Source organism: Rattus rattus, chromosome X, assembly GCF_011064425.1.
Source record: "Rattus rattus isolate New Zealand chromosome X, Rrattus_CSIRO_v1, whole genome shotgun sequence".
NCBI classification, from domain to species: domain Eukaryota; kingdom Metazoa; phylum Chordata; class Mammalia; order Rodentia; family Muridae; genus Rattus; species Rattus rattus.
In genome coordinates, this window is record NC_046172.1 from 20,122,040 (window position 1) to 20,139,698 (window position 17,659).

General features: G+C 39.7%; 1 protein-coding gene and 1 pseudogene across 2 annotated transcripts in view; both read right to left on the bottom strand.

The window, feature by feature from the left end:
- Nucleotides 1-880, bottom strand: part of LOC116889330 (protein FAM156A/FAM156B-like) — a 23,108-nt gene extending 22,228 nt beyond the window's left edge. For both annotated transcript variants that reach the window (XR_004386376.1, XM_032890448.1), the window contains exon 1: nt 781-880. The gene's annotated coding sequence lies outside the window, so the exon portion shown is untranslated. The remainder of the gene's footprint in view (nt 1-780) is intronic.
- The window catches only part of LOC116889040, a 27,185-nt pseudogene extending 10,266 nt beyond the window's left edge, over nt 1-16,919 (bottom strand).
- Between the last annotated feature and the right edge of the window lie 740 nt (nt 16,920-17,659).

Genomic DNA, 17,659 nt, shown 5'->3' on the forward strand with positions numbered 1-17,659 from the left:
AAGGCCAGTATTTGTACTTTGGTGACTGTATGCAACAGGACATTCTATTGCTCAAGAGCCAAATTCACACAGAAAGTTAGTCTAGCAATCTAGATTCTAGATAGATTTTATCCAAACCTACCTGTGTTCATCCTAGAGGGAGGAATGGTACATGTTAATAAACCTTTTTTCTCTTTCTCAAGAAAGGTGAAAGTGAGCCATACTTACTCATTACCTGGTGAGACATGTCCAGAAAGGCTTTATAATGTTCCCTCCTCACTATGTTATTCTTCCATTCAAAGCCTGCTGTTATAACTACCCAATATTAGCTATTCACGTTAAGACTGCAAGAGTGGGAAGTGCCAGCTCTTCAGCAGCATGCATCACCAAAGTCGCTAAAAAATGCCTTCACACACACCCCAGTTTGCTTTTCAGTTTTTTCCAGTGAGGAACAAGAAGGACATTGTAGTTAGCTACTATCATAGTAATTTCTGACCAACTATATCAGGGTAAAAGGATTTTCGCCCCATTTGTGCAGTGGGGGAAATTTCTGTGACTCGGTCCCCCTTGATTGTGCTTTGGGAAAGCCTCTTGTCAACCCTCCTCTGTGTTCTACTGAACAGTCACACCATGCTTGAGACAACACTTAAAGCCCTGCTCTGGCTCAGAGCCACTGCAGCCCATGAGAAGGCTTTCATGAGGACATCTGGGAAGGTTCTCTTGTCATTGTGGGGATGGAAATGAATACAGCACTTGTGAGCAGTGAGTCAGAAGCATCAGCTATGTGGCCATAGTTCCTACCTCTATAGCACAAGGATCCTGTTCGGTCTGGTCCTTCCTTGTCCTCTTGGAACGAGGGGGATGATAGTTGTCGTCCTCATTGTCATCTGGTCGTCGTTTCCTGAAAACAGTTTTCAAAGGGAGAGGGACATCTGTCATTCAGTAATTGACCTTGATGCTTACTCTTGCAGCCCCTGTGCCAATACCAAATCTGAGGTCTTTGTTAGAAAGTACCAGTACTGTTTGATGGACTCACATTTGCAGCAGGTGGTATTAGGCAGTGAGGAAACATGCTAAACAGGAAGTCTATGTAAACCTCAGCCCAACTTCAATTTCCCTAAATCAGCATCTCACTTCAACCACTGCCTCAAACTAGAAACAAAGAATTTTGGGTCAAACGTTAAAAGTCTACCTGACCAGGTCCATTATCTTAGTCTTCATCCACTCCAGTTTAATAGACTTTACGTGCTGCCATATGGCAGCTCTCAAAGTATGTGTAACTTCTAGAGTCTACTGTGCTTCTGTCCCTTTGGCCAGTGGCTAGAAACACTGAACAGATACATCCTCTGTGTAGTCTGCTATAGCAAGAATTATTATGTCACTTGACAGCCAGCATCAGCATTGCACTATGGCTGATTACTTCCTTGAAACCATGTCTAAACAGTGTTTTAATGAAACCAGATAGTGATACATGCCTATGTTACCAGTCCCAGGGAGGCTAAGGCCTAAAGATCTATCTATATTTCCATTGTTACCTAGGCTATATTATGAGTTCCAAGTCACCTGGGCTGTTTTATAGTGAAACCCTGTTTCAGAAAAAAAAAGTAACCACCACATTATTCATCACTAATTTTGTTGTTGTGTTTGCCAGTATAATCCCTATCTTTCTATTTTCTTTTAATTTACAATTGTCTCCCTCTATAGTCCAATCTGTCATTAATCACACTACGTGCCTTGGCTGGTCTTGAACTTGCTACAGTTCTCCTGCTTCACCTTCAAGACTACAGTCTATTTGCCTGATCTTAAAAGTTTTGCAGAAATAATATTCTTTTTAACTACTTAATTAGAAACTATCTTATGAGTTTGTTATTCCTAAGGACTATAAATTTACTGATGTTCATTCTTTCATTGATCTTTGATCTTATGCTCATCTCTAAAGAGGCTCAATGTGTGCTATCAGACTCTTTAATATCTTCTACACTGCCTTTCCTGTTTCTATAAGGTGCCCAATTGAAAACTGGAGAACTACATGGGAAGCCACATTGATCCCTTCGAATCCCCTTCCCATGTCAGAAGTGCTAACCTTTAAAAATAAAGGAAGTGACTAGATAATGAATAAGAAGGACAAGAGTGGCTGGAAGGGAAGTTCTCTTGAATACTGACTCAGTCTCCTTTTCTACACTATGGGAAAAATCAGTTTACAATTAATAGATTATCAAATAGTTTCTTATGGCAAAAAAGTTGATGATATAGTTCATGTCATAGTATCTATATAGAGTGCTATTTAAAAAGAAATTTCTCAGAAGCAAATACAATTTTTTTTTCTAGGTATTTCACACAGGCCAAAACAACATCAAAACCTAGTGGCTAATTTTGGGAAATATGGAATATTGCAAAAAAGACTAGCTTCCCTTCACACTGTTTCCTGTCAAATAATTATGTTCTTAATTACAATAGTATTTAAATACTTTAGCTTCTAACTTCACATATATTATATTCTTCTGAGCCCCCCCCCACCTCATCACATATTCCAAATCACTAACACTTTAAGCTGACTCCAGATCTTGACTATGTTATCAGTTAACCTTGAGATGCTTTCCAAAATCTTACTTGCTATAAACTGACTAGGATTCAGGACAGTGTCTGTGTAGAAAGATAGTAAATATATTACGAGCCAATGAAATAACACATGAAGCAACAATAACAGGTCTACGATACTAACCAAATAAATTCCATGCTATACAGCATTTACTTAAACCTCACATAATGAAGGAAGGCACTTTCAACCTGGAAAGATCTGGGCTCTGTTTATTACCAGCCAGCTACATGTTTTCCCCTTAAGTGAACTAACCAGACTGAAGCTTGATGTTCATTGATGTTCAAGACAAAATAGTAAATTTGGTAAAATAGTAAATAGAAAATTATATAGAAAAACTGTTAACAACACAATGCTATGAGAACACTGATATACATACACATAACGAAAAAAGACTGAAAATGCTAACATTTTAGTTCACAACACTCACTAAGCACAAACCACAATAAAGATGTTCCTTTGGGTATTGGGTTAAGATTAAGCATAGATCTCAGCTCCTGCTCTCACAAGACTGTGTGATGATGATGGCTGGTTTTGGATCATAAGTTACTGTACTTTGATCTCCTGTTTTACTGAAGCTTTCAACACCTTACATTTTAGTTTTTAAACAAAAATATGTACAGTGTAAAAAAGTCATTTTTCAAAAATGTAAAACTGAGCTCTAAAGCAGTATGTTAAACATACCTCATGAATAAAAGTGTCTACAGGAATTCTTACAATGCATTATGAAAGCTTAATCTCTCAGCAATAAGACTATGGATAATAAGCTTTCTATAGTGTACAGTATACGGCTCCCAAGTTTTCTAGAATGGGAATGAATAGTCACTACAAAGGATGAATATGTTAAGAAAGGCCTATTAAACCCCAGGACATCACTGAGTCCAAGAAACCAAAAAGATCTTTCAGAGAAGCAGAAATGCCAACTTGCTAAGGTATCTAGGCATCCCCATGGGAGAACTGAACATCTCAAACTCCAAAGGGTTGTGCCTCTAAATGATGACTTTTTACCAAGAAACTTCCAGAAGGCAGCACCCACCACCACCAAATACATACACCAGAACCTGCATACCACCAATACCAGAAGAAAGGGCTTTTCCAGCAAAAGGTTCTACATGGCCTTTTCCAAAGTGAAAGGTAGGGTGAACGGCAGAGAAGCCGGCATGTGTCTCCAATCCTGATGGAAAATCCAATTTTCCAGCTACTTTTCTGTGGAAAACTCCAAGTAAGTAAGCCAAGTAGAATGAAAGAAAAAATAACAGATGAACTGGTACCAGCGAGGCCTTCAGTGTGGAAGCCTTTTAGTCCCACCTTCCTAACCATGACGACAACAACAGAAAGTACAGGTACTACATGAAACCTGAATGGAAGCGGAAAGACAGGAGAGGAAGACTACCTAAGATTTGTAGGTTGTAGGACTGTAGGAACCCAGAGAGATCACTTTCAGTCTACACCCTGGGGTCTGCCTAAGTATTCCTTCTAAAGCTATTGTGGCCTAAGCTATTGTGACTAAGGATCTGGAGCACGAATATATGAAATGTACTGCCCAATTATTCCTGTAGTGCCAGAATTGAAAAGTATGCCAATCCCCTGGACATACTCCTCCCACTCTGGTACTTGCACTGTCTTCTTTGCAACCCTTTAACTGCCTATCTTGGTGCCCACAACATGGAGAAGGCCACTAGTGGATCCTCTCTCCAGGGACATTCTCACTTTTTCCTGCTAACTCTTCCTGCCTGAGGCCATGCTCCAGCAGCAAGAAAGATGCCATTCAGTGCTATCTCTTTCTTTTCTTCTCCTCTCTCATCACCACTAGTTCTTCTGACCTTCTAACTCTCTAATGGTTCCACATCATATCCACAACTTCAACATCCTATAGGATTCCACTCACTCCACTGGTCAGTTTTCTTACCATATGCCAGACCTGTAGCTATGAACTCCCCACAAAAACATTTGTGCTGTTCTTTTTTTCCCTCCTTACTAATTTTCAAATGCCCCAATAATAAAGTCTGTGTTCTCACTCCTCTGCTTATAATAGCCCTACAAGAGCGCCAACACCAACTCTTATTATGGTATTCACTAATCGTTCCTTGAATAACCAGAAGCAGGGACTGGTAAAATGGTTTATTTGGTAAGCTGCTTGCCCCAGCAAGCATGAAAACCTGGGTTTGTAGGCATATCTTGTAACCCCAATGCTGCAGTGCCAGAGAGGGGTATTAGGGGAGACAGATTCCTGGAATTCACTGGCCAGCCAGTTTTGCCAGTTATTCAGTTCTAGGTTCAATGAGAGCCTATCTCAAAAAATAAGTTGGAGAACAAGTAGAAGACACTCCATCTCAAGGTCAAGGCCTGCCTGAACTACAGAATTCATGGTCAGCTTATGTAGCCTAGTAAGACATTGTCAGGTGACCCAATCTGTCACTTTGTGACAAGCAACCCTAGAAGGAATTGTGAAGAGAGCAGAATTTGGAAGCAGAAATGAAGGGTGTGACATGTGAAGACAGGGCTGTGAATCTCCCCTTGGAGGAGTGGGCTTTGTAGGATTCTTTCCCACAAGAGCTCCACAGACATGTGATGCAGGAAACCTTCAGAAACCTGGTGGAGACAGGAAGAGCAGAACTTTAAAGAGAACTACAGAAATTCCAGGAAAAATCAAACACATCAAGTCATAGAGACTTGGAACATAATAATCACTGTGGGAAAAATTCAGCTAAACTCTCCATCCCATTGTGAACAAGAAAATCCTTGTAGAGTAAAACCATGTGAAAGGCAGGAATGTGAAGATGGAGATATCCCTTATGTTCATTCATCCCTAAATGTTCTTATCACAACTCAGAATGGAAATCATCCAGATAGGAACAGAAAAGGAGACAGGGGAAAATATAAAAAATTAGGGCACGCATGCCTTTAGTTCTCAAAGGTTTGAATCATGTAAGGATTCCCACTGAACAGAACCTGTCAAAATATGTAATGGGAAAGCCAATTGTTCTTGTGGTTCCCTGTGGAAAATAAGTAAGGGTCTAGAGAGAGAGAGAGAGAGAGAGAGAGAGAGAGAGAGAGAGAGAGAGAGAGAGAGAGACTGACTGACTGACTGACTGACTTTAAGGACAGAAGAAGAAGGCTCTATTATCCCAAGACTTTTAATCAAAGAAGACAACACATAACAAAGGAAATTCATCAATATTAAATGCCCAGGAGCATGTCTGGTCATGTCAGTTCAGTAAAGAAATATAAAATAATGTACTCTGGTTAGAAATCTTGATTAGAAGAGATACACAAAATCATCAGTTTACCAATAGAGAATAAATCCACAGTGGATCAAAACCACATAAATGTGCAAGATAAATTTATCATTTGTAACAATGTCACAAACCTGGAGAAATTCCTCATTCAGTGGAGTGGCACCAACATTGATCAACATGAAGCACTTGATACAAAGCAATTTGTGTACAAGGCTCCCAAAAACACATAACTTGCAGATGTTCTGAAAGTTTTTAATATACTGTGTCTATAAGGTACTCACTGTGAAAAAAAATCTTATGACTATCCACTTTCTAATTTCATTCTTGAAAGTAAGTGTTAGGTAAAATAATTCTCTAAGGCAGTGGTCCTCAACCTTCCTAATGCTGCAACCCTTTCATACAGGTCCTCATGTTGTGATGACCCACAACCATAACACTACTCTATTGTTACTTCATAACTATAATTTTCTACTATTGTAAATCATAATGTAAATATCTGATAGGCAGGATATGATATGTGATACCGGGATGGGACTCAAACCGTGCGTTGAAGACTACTGCACTAAGGTTTACTTAAGTAGCAGAACATGAACTTACCAGGTTAGTATATTTTTTAATTTGGTTGTAAACTAATTGCAATTAATGAGCATTTGAGAAATCTGGGGTTTTTTCTTAAGATTTATTTATTTTATATGTTAGTACACTGTCGCTATCTTCAGACACAAAAGCAGAGAGCAGCAGATCCCATTACAGATGGTTGTGAGCCACCATGTGGTTGCGGGTAATTGAACTCAGGACCTCTGGAGGAGCAGTCAGTGCTCTCAACTGTTGAGCCATATCTCCAGCATTTGGGTTTTGTTTGTTTGTTTGTTTTTCTTTTTAAATTGCTGAGATTTTCCTATAATCCTCATGCAATAGGTACACAAACACATACACATGCTCTCTTCAGATCAGATGAACCTTTAGTTGATTTTAATATTACTTAATTTGAGATATTTATTTTCCTCAGAATATATCTCTGTATACATTTTTGAGAGTTTTTAGAATTGTTTCATACAATGTATAAATTAATAAATATTATATTTCTCAGATACAAAGAAGATATCTGTAAGGTAAACATCAACTACATGGAAGTATACAAGTATTTCTAAAAGAGGGCTTGGGTTATAGTTCAGTGGTCAAGTGCTTGTGTAGTATGCATGAATCTTTGGTTCACTTCCCAGAACTGAATATAAAATTAAAAAGTAAAAAACAACAAATCCCCCCACATGTATATATATTAAAGGCATGAAAAGATATCAGTTCTCAAAGAATTTTAAAGATATTATTTTCATCTCTATGTATAGCAATCCACAAAGGGCGCATTGTCTAGAATTAGAGAAATTGTTTATTTATGGTATTTGTTGTATAATTAATTTCTATAGTTGAAGAAAAATAGAGGAACTTTAAAATACAATATGGAAAATATGTATGCTAGAATACAAAGGATTTCTAAAAATGTATTATTTAATATGAAAACTTCAGAATTCAATATTGGAAAACATACTTTGAGAGAGTATATTGGTAGTATTTGAAAGTGAAAAAAAATGTGATATACAAAACAGTGAAATAATTTGTTTATGAGCATTTCAATAATGATTATTTCTCTTATTATTTTCTGTATGTTCCATATTACAATAAAAATTAAATGCCAGGTTAGCAAGATGGCTCAATGGAGAAACGTATCTGCCTCCAAGGCTATGGAAAAAAACAATTCCCAAAACTTGTCACCTGAATTACATATGCATTATGATAATGGGGTTGGGGGAAGGCACACACACACACACACACACACACACACACACACACACACACAATTTTAATTTTGACATGTATTTTATGTGCATGGGTTCTTTTTTTCCTACCATGAAGTTTGTGTACCACATGCATTCCTGGTTCAAATGGAGGCCAGGAAGACAGTACTGGATATCTAGAACTAGTCTCAGATGCCTGTACTTCGTGGTCATGCAGGTATTGAGAAACAAACTTGGGTCCTCTGGAGAAGTGGCCAGTACTCTTAACCAATGACCCATCTCTCCAGCCACATTTAAAAAAAAAAATTACGGTTAAAAAAAATTAAAGTCAGAGAGTGACTGTATCCTGAGATCTCCTCAGTAGATTAAGCAGGGAGCACCTAGCCCTATCCATCTAAACAATGAGGTCAGGCTGCCAGAAGACAAAGAAAGTAAGCAGATTTAAAACATTTTACCACGCAAAAATGGACGCCCTCTCTAAGTGCAGAATGGTAGAACTATGATTATTAAAGTCAGAGTCAGTCTCTGCTCCCCACCCCCGTCCTCCCGTCCCCCGTCCCAGAATAAATGTGTTTGCAGAGAGGAAGACTAGAACAATATGCCCTACATACACTAACAAAGTCCACATGGAAAAAATAAAAGAGTTAAACTGTAATCAAAAAAGCCCATACTATGCAAATGAGCTGTAAAAGTCCCAATCCTCCATGTTTCTGATCTTCCTCCCAGCTCCAGCCCACTTCCTCCCTTGGAAGTGTATGCCTTCCTGATAAACTGCACCATTTCTGCTATTACCTTCATTTCTTTGTTCAGTTCCTCCTTGGGACACAAAAACCTGGAAGTCCTAACAGATGGGCACAAAACCCCAATTTCCACTGATATCAGAGATGCCTGTAATCTCAGCTCTGGGGCGAGACTAAGGATTCCCAGGAATTCTTTGTTGTTCAGCATTTACATTGGAATACAAGGGTTACTTGTTTTCCAAATCAGTTCTGAAAGAATTGTCATACTTGTTGCTCATTACTAGGACCAACCTATCAGAGGCTAATTAGGTATGTGGATATTACGGTAACTTGCAGTAACTGTACAATTAAAGGGACTCACAGCAATAATTTCAGGTTTTGTTTTAATATACAAATACAGGTGTCAGTATGCTTTAAACACAGCTGCATGGAGAAAACCTCGAAAGCAAGAATCACCCAATAGAATTAATAGTGATTGTGGAGTATTGGAGCTGTGGGTAAAATTATTTTATTTTGATCTTAGCCATTCTGATGGGTGTTAGGATGGAACCTCAGAGCTGTTTTCTTTGCATTTCCTTGACTTCGACCATTTCTTTAGGTGCTTCTCAGCCATTCAAGATTCCTCTGTTGAGAATTCTCTGTTTAGGTCTCTAACCCATTTTTTTCATTGGGGTATTTGAGTTGTTAGTGTTTAACTTCTTGAGTTCTTTATAAATTTTGGCTATTAGTCCTCTCTCAGATGTACTTAAGTGGTAGCACATACTGGCGTGGATGTGGAGCAAACATCCACACTTCATTGCTAGCACTTCATTGCTAGTGGAAGTGCAAACTTGTATAACCACTTTGGAAATCAATTTGGTGGTTTCTCAGAAAACTGGGACTAGTCCTACCTCATGACCCAGCTATACCACTCCTAGGTATATACCCAAAAGCTGCTCCAACATTGCACAAAAAAAATTGTTCAACTATGTTCATAGCAGCTTTATTCATAATAAGCAGAAACTGGATACAATCTAGATGTCCCTCAACTGAAGAATGGATAAAGAAAATGTGGTACATCTACACAATGGAATACTATTCAGCTATTAAAAACAAAGACATCATGAATTTTGCAAGCAAATGCATGAAACTTGAGAATATCATCCTAAATGAGGTAACCTGGTCCCAAGGACATGCATGATATGTATTTACTTATAAGTGAATATTAGCCATCAAATACAGGTACCGTGTTATACTCCACAGACCCAAAGAAGCTAAACCAGAAGGATGGCCCAAATAAGGAAGCTTGAATCTCACTTAGAAGGGGGAATGAAATAGTCATAAGAGGCAGATGGAGAGAGGGAACTGGGAGGGAGGGGATAAGAAAGAAAATGGGGGGTTCAAGATCAGGTGTGGAAAAGAACAGGAGAGATGGCTAGATGGCCATGAAAATGAATAGACATCTGCAACTGATGAAGGTGAGGAGGTGGGGGGCATATCCAGGATGAGACAGGGAAGTGGAGGTGACCTTAGGTGTGACTCACTACATTGAGGCTACAGAACTGAAGAAGTTACCTCCTGTAGCCAGGCAGGAACCCCAGTGGAGTGATAAGAGACACCAACACACCCATAAAACTTTCAACCCAAAATTTATCCTATCTACAAGAAATGCAAGCATGGAGGATAAAGCAGAGGCTGAGGGAATGGCCAACCAATGACTACTCCAACTAGAGACCCATCCCATGGGCAAGCACCAATCCCTAACACTATTAATGATACTCAGTTATGCTTGCAGACAAGAAAGAGCATGTTGTCCTCTGGGAGGCTCCACCCAGCAGCTGACTCACAGATACAGACACCCACAGCCAAACAGTGGATGGAGCTGGGGGACTCTTATAGAAGAATAGGAGGAAGGATTGCAGGCCCTGGAGGGGGACAGGAACTCCACAGAAAGATCAACAGTGTCAACTAATCTGGACCCTTGAGGCTCTCAGAGTCTAAACCACCAACCAAAGAACATATGCAGGCTGGACCTAGACCTCCCACTCTTATGTAGTAGATGTGCAGCTTGATCTCCATGTGGGTCCTGAAGAACTGAAGTAGGGGCTACCCCAAAAGCTGTTGCCTGTCTGTGGGATATGTTCTTTTAGCTGGGCTGCCCTGTCTGGCCTCAGTGGGAGAGGAAGTACCTAGCCTCACAGAGACTTGAAGTGCCAGGGTGGAGGGGGGGGATACTCAGAGAAGGGGAGGGGGGAAAAGGGAGGGGAAAAGGATTGTGGTAGGGTGTGACTGGGAGAGGCAGTGAATGGATGTAAAATGAATAAGTAAAAAGTAAAATTAATTTTTTTAAAAATTGTTTTCATGGGGCTGGAGAGATGGCTCAGCAGTTAAGAGCACCCAACTGCTCTTCCAGAGGTCCTGGAGTTCAATTCCCAGCAAACACATGGTGGCTCACAACCATCTGTAAAGAGATCTGATGCCCCTTCGGTATCTGAAGACAGCTACAGTGTACTTATATATAATAAAATGAATAAATAAATCTTAAAAAAAAATTGTTTTCATTAATATCCCCTGAAAAATGTCTAGAATGCAGTGAAATAAAATCTATTTGAGAAGGTGCATAAATTCCAAGGTCAGAAGCAAAGAAGAATGAGTTCCTAGGCTGGACCACTAAAGCAAGGGCAACTTGGAAAGAACAGGGCTTTGTCCAAGCAGCAGGGAGTTGTTCGGAGGCGATCCTGAAGTTGGTAACTTACTCTCCAGTTCCAAGACAGCAACTTAAAAAAAAAGCTAAAAAAGCCTCCATACTAGAAAGAGGCTCTGCAGTGGGCATTTCTTTCTACGTGCAAAGGGTACCCTTCTACTACATCAGGAAATAATGCCACCTAAGGATCAGACAATGACATCTGAGAAAAGTCCATCTTTTCTGAGATTCCTGCTGCCAGCCGATTACATAAAAATGAAAAGGCCAACCTACTGAGATGACTGACCAGACAGACCATACCCAGAACTCACACCTGCCCAAGAAGCTAAGCGGTCTACACCAGTAACAAAAGCCTCCCCTTAGTATCGCTCACAGAACCACAACAACAGCATAAGAGAGTCCCTACCACATCTGAAAGATGCTGCTCTTAAATAGTATTGGCCAACCCAAGTCTGTGGACTGTAGTTCTCTGCTGGCCAAAGGATACAACTGCTGAGGCAGAATGGAACTGCTGATAAGTATGACCTTCTGCCCAGGAGGCCACGTGGGCTGTGTGCCAGTCCCTGGACATACTCCTCAAACTCCGCCCAGCCTTTAATACTTACTCTCACGTGGCTGCACTGTTTTCCTTGCAGCCTTCATCCCCTCTAACCCTAAACGTCCACCTCATAGCCCAGAACACAATACAGGAAGCCAATGGAGCCTTTCCTCCTGGGGACCCCACTTACTCCCCTCCAAAATCTCCTATTGGTGGTCATGCCCAGCATGCTATTGTCTAGTAGACGCCAATCACCCCACTTCCTTATTTAACTCAATCCTCACAGAAGTCAAATGTGGAAAAAACAAGCACACGTTTACTTAAGAGGGACTCAAACAGTACTGTGAGCAAACGGGGCCCTGGGAAGCGTGGGCCTTGGCCCAGGCTCAAGAGACCACCCTTTCTAGTCCAAGCTCCATCAGCCTCTCCTATTTTCTTGAAAACAAAAAACAAAAAACAAAAAACAAAAACAAAAAACAAAAAACAAAAAACAAATAACCCAGCAAACAAAACTCCTTTTGTTCTCTGGCTGTTTCTCTAGCTTTAAGAACCAGAGGATAGCACCAACTAGATAGGAAAGTGGAAGGGAAGAACCCCTTTCCTCTACAGTATCTCATCACACCAGACACTCTTTCCCCAAGAAAGTTTCTTACACTTAAGCTGTTTGAAATCTACTGGTATCACAATCTCTCTAAGCTTTCCTCCCAGTGTCCCAAACAGAAAAGACAATGGACAAAAGAAAGAAAATAAGTAAACTTAACCATTCTTAGGAGTGCCTCTATGTATACCCAGAAGTAACTGCTATGCTAAGGTCTGTGATACTGGTAAGCTGCTAACCAGGCATAAACTTAAACAAGAGAAATGAAAAAAAAAATCATCTTTTTCCAAGGTAGCGTATCTTTGCTTCCTTCTTAGACTCCCTACATCATATCTGCATTTGTCACTGAAAACCAAATCCCTACAGAGTCGGGTCCTATTCTTTCCTGTGAGTGTGTGTAGCTTATGTTTTCCAAAGAGCACACGATGGTTTTTCCTAAATTCAATCATTTGGCACCATAGATTATAGAATGTTGTAGCAGAATTCTTTGTCTGCCATTTTGAAGATGTAAGGAAAAATTTGCTCTCCCTAACTGAGTGCTTCCAGAGCTGGTGCTCTTATTTTGCTAAGACTGAATATATATGCTTCTAACAATCAAAGCCCACAAGCTTATAGTATAACCAGCAGGTCCCAAGAAGAGCTATGTGTTCTATGCCCTGCAATCTTAGTGTGGTAAGATTGTTCAGAAATATCCAACTCAAGGAACTGTGACATGAAAAGGGAGTCGGGGGTGGGGGCAGGGCGGGTTCATATTGACCTGTTTTTTAACTAAAAGATATCAAGGAGAACCCTGAGATGGGCCAACAACAGAGTTGAAACATGGTGGCAGTTTCCATAGGGCAGAGAGTCAGGTATGCAACCATGACCTTTGATCTTTCTCAGATTATAAATCTGCATACAGAACTATCTGGAGTACATGGCTGACAGACAGTCCTTGAGAAATGTTTGGGTTGTTTTACTGTTCATTTACTCACTGATGGTCGCTGTCCACTACCACCACCCCCGCCCCTTTGTTTGTACTCAGCCCACAGATTTAATTGTACTGTGCAAGTACAAAGCCACTTCCAGCCACAATGTATTCCTTTTAAAATTAATATCACACATGAAATCTGAAAAATTCATTTTCCCAGAGTATATAATAATGTACAGGGCTTAAATGTATGAAAAGGCACTGTTATAAATAACTTAAAAGACATTTTTTTAAATGAAGACAACAAATTCAAATCTCAACAGAGTAACATTTTGAAGGTTAACAGTAATCTCAGTACACAATATTTTTGGTCCAAGAAGTCACAGAAGACACATTGTTAAAAATGAGGGCAATGGTGTCCTAACGATGTTTGTCATAGCACTTATTTTTTCTTTGTCAGAACAATGAAGGAACTGTTAATCATATTATAAGAGATAGATATGGTAGACGTGAAATTTGAATTTTAAGAAAATATAGATAGTAGGCTGAGGTGGCATAGACACTTTAATCTCATCCCTCAGGAGGCATGGGTAGGCAGATCTTGAGTTCAAGGCCAGCCTGGTTTACAAAAGTGAGTTCCAGGCTACACAGAAAAACCCTATCTCCAAAAAGTAAAAACAAAGAAAATATACTAATTACCTAATAGGAAAAACTACTTCATAATCTAATATTGAACAGTATATTACCACAATTATGGAAAAATAAATGCAATATGCAAAACACATTAAGAAAAGATTATACTTTTTCATTTATTCTCTTCCATATATTCCAAAGTGACTACAACAGAAATGAATTAGAAACTCAGGGTGGTGACACACTTCTCTGATCCCAGAACATGGGAGGCTGAAGCAGAAAACTAGAAACAGACTGAACCACACAAGCATACCCTATTTCGAAAATAACCAACAAAAGAAACAAAAGACACTGCCATTTCATCACATGGAATTAATGATTAAATTAATAGTGAATATGTGAAAAACATTTCTTCAGCAGGTTTTGTAAACTCCCACACCTACTGGACAGGATCAAAGAAGCAGTCAGCCTTCTCCGTGGGGACAATGAAGTAAAACTGAGAAAGAAAGTAGAGTTCCTGCAGGTCTTCTCTCAATGCTGACATTCCTTTTAAGGTGGAAATGGTAGAAGTTATGGTTAATGGAGCCACCACTCCCAGCCACACCTTGTAGTCATCTCTTCCTCTGACAACATTGTCACTGCTTACCCGCCCCCTCAGCTCCTGAAGGAAGATGATGATAACTGCTTCCACAACTACCAGCTCTGCCCTCACTGATGAAGGTTAAATTTATGTATATATGGGCAGCTTTGATGAATCGGAATCTGTGGGACCCAGTCTTTCTAGTGAGAGTATAAAAAGCATGTAATTCTGCTGAATTACCACAAGAGATATGGGGACCAGGCATATATTGGTGTCCTAGAGGGTAACGAGTTTAACAAGTAGTTAGGGGACTATTCAAATGTGTAGTCACTTAGAATTTTTACTTGAGGTTTTCAAAGCATTTTGATGTAGACTTCCTTGGAATAGTGGAAAAATAAAAGGAGGAAGCTAAAACTGAGTGGCAGAGGAAGGAGGACTAGATGGGACTGTCAGCTCTACACGAAGAATAAAATGGTGGACTGGAAACTTCAATGCCAGGAGGGAGGCAGCAGTACTTCAGTGGTAGTGAATATACCTGAGTGCCTCAAGCTCTAAGTTCCACCCCTAGCAGAGAAGTATGGGGGTAGGGTAGTAAGAATAAGTAAGTAGTAAGAATAAGAATAAGAATTATATATTTGGAAACCACAACCATAATTTAAAACGAGAACATTTATAATATATGTGTCACTGTGGGGTTAATTTCTACATCTGCAACATTAAATCAATTTTCCAAATTTATACATGATGGCAAGTACACAAGAAAACAAAGTTTACATAGAATGGGAATTAACTTTCATGCAAAATATATTCATAAAATATAAAGGTTGTACATATATAATATTGTCAAAAGCAAATTTAATTTAATATAAAAAGTTTAGACTTGTGAAGTCAATAACTCTGCCTCTAGAAATATAACAATGTATGAAAACATTCTTTGTAATTTATAGAAGTATCTTTAAAGAATGTATTAAGATTTTTCTTTTTGACACAGTTCACGCAAAATTACATAGTGCTTTTCCTACTGGAAGGTAGGAATGAGAACCTCAAGAGGTTACATTTAAGGAGATTTTTATCATACCCAGGCTCAACTAAATAAATAAATAATAAATAAATAAAATGCTGGTTTAAAAATATCTCCCTACTATACATGTCAAGGCAAATAGTAAAGATAGCAATAAGGTGACATCTAGTAGTGACTAGGACTCAAACTAAGAACCTGTTGCACTATTTATACAGGCTATCAACACCCTGAAGCACAAATTAAAAGCATCGCCCTTCATATCTGTGGCAACTGTGGCACACAGATGTGGAATCACATTCTACATTATACACTCTTTTGTAGAACACATTTTTTGTGCTAAATACAAGAACAAAAGACACTCTGGGAAGGAATGTAACCCTGGAAACAAAGGTGGTTTGAAATTCCAGTAAGATACTTATTACATATTAAATGGAAAGAAAAGGCATGTAGGAAACTGTTTAAGCACTACAGGATATAATGAAATGTCACACTGTATTTGTAAACAAAATTGCCCTGCTGAAATCAAACACTAATTCATATACACAACATATCTATTCAGAACACACTGCTAGCCACTTTATGTGCTCAAAAATCAATGGTGAGTAAAAAAAAACAAACTAGTACAGATCTTGTCCTTAGCAACAATACTTTTATAATATTTGATATTGAGATAGGGGCTATGGGTTGTTTGTATTTTTCACATCAGTTATTAAATCATTTTGTCACACTGAAGAAAATGTTCAGGTGACAATGTGACTCAGCAATTACACATGTCAATGGAATTTTGCCTTATTTTCTAAATAAGTTTTTAAGATGCTAAAGCAAAGGTATAAATATGCATCCCAGTACGTTTAAAAGACCCGTATGGATTAAAAAAACTCTGAGGCAATTACCATAAAAATGCAATTAATGGTGACCACTGGGCGATGGGACTGTAGAAAAAAACTGTTTTCATTAACACTTTACAAAAAATATCCAGACGGAAGTGAAACAAAGTCTATACTGAAAGAACACATTGATAAAAGCCGACAAACCCCAGGGAAAGCAGGGGGTAGAATAATAAGGCTTTTCAGAGAAGCTAAGATACAAGTAGCTATAGTGTCCAGGCTGCCCCACAACAGTAAATCCAACTTGAAAAATAAAGGATTTGTTCTAAGGCTGTGGATATCAACAAGGTAAACTCTAGAATTTATTAACTCAATTGCCAGTTCCAGAAAGGCAGAAATCCTACTGGGGAAAAGGACGGGGAGGGGAGGAGAAGGGAGAGAAGAGAAGGGAAGAAGGAAAGGGAAAAAACGCCTCTTTAGTTTAAAAAGACTCACAGTATTTTTTCAAACACATAGGGCAGAAGAGAAGGGGCTGTATGGCACAATACTGCCATCTAAGACTTTAAAAAAAACAGACAGGCACCCACATCGGAGGATCGTCCATCTTCGGAGGATCATCCATCTTTTCCGCTGCTTTTCTGCCCACAGCCCATAAGATGAAGGCTGGGAAAGACAGGTGGGATGAACAGCACACAACGCACTCAAACCTGAGCAAGGGGACTGGAGAACCATTCAAACAAAGGAAGCCTCTTTTAAGTCCCGCCCGCGGAACCATGGCAACAGCAACAGGAAGTCCCTACCACATTGGAATGATGAACTCTTCTTAGGGAAGGATTGGCTGGTTCAGAGTCTGCACGCATATGCTGGGGAGGCTGTTGCCAGTGTGGCTCGAGTCTTCTGCACTTTCCTTCCAATGCTGTAGTTGCCTGTTGCCTAAGAGACGCGGTTGGAGAGGTCCAGAACCTGTTCCCGACAGCCCCCTGCGTCTCACGCTCAAGACGCGTACAAGAACCCGCTCCTCCCACTCACCCCAGCCTCGAAAACCCACTTCTGACGCACTCACTATCCTCTTGGCCCTCACTTATCTGAATCTAACTACCCACACACCAGTGTCCACGACACCAAGCAAACCACTGGAACCCTCTCATCCTTTGGGGCTTTCCTCACTGGCGGTCACACCTGAGCAGCAGGGAACAGCAGGGAAGAGCGTGCCTACAGGTCCTATAATGGATAGGCCCCCTCCCTGAATCTGAGCTCCCAGAGGCAGTGACAAAAAATATCGTAAAAACCTTCTGAATTCTTTTAGCTCTATCCCAACATAACCGGAAAAATCATATTTCCTAACAAAAACAGGTTCCATTTTTGAATGGAACTGTATGCCACCTTTTTAATGAGTGAGGTTTACCATAAAAAACACAGACAGACAGACAGACCACACACACACACACACACACACAGTTCTTTACTTTTCCTGGGGTCCAAGGCCGGGCTTGGACCAAGGAGGTGGTAAAAAAAAAAAAGA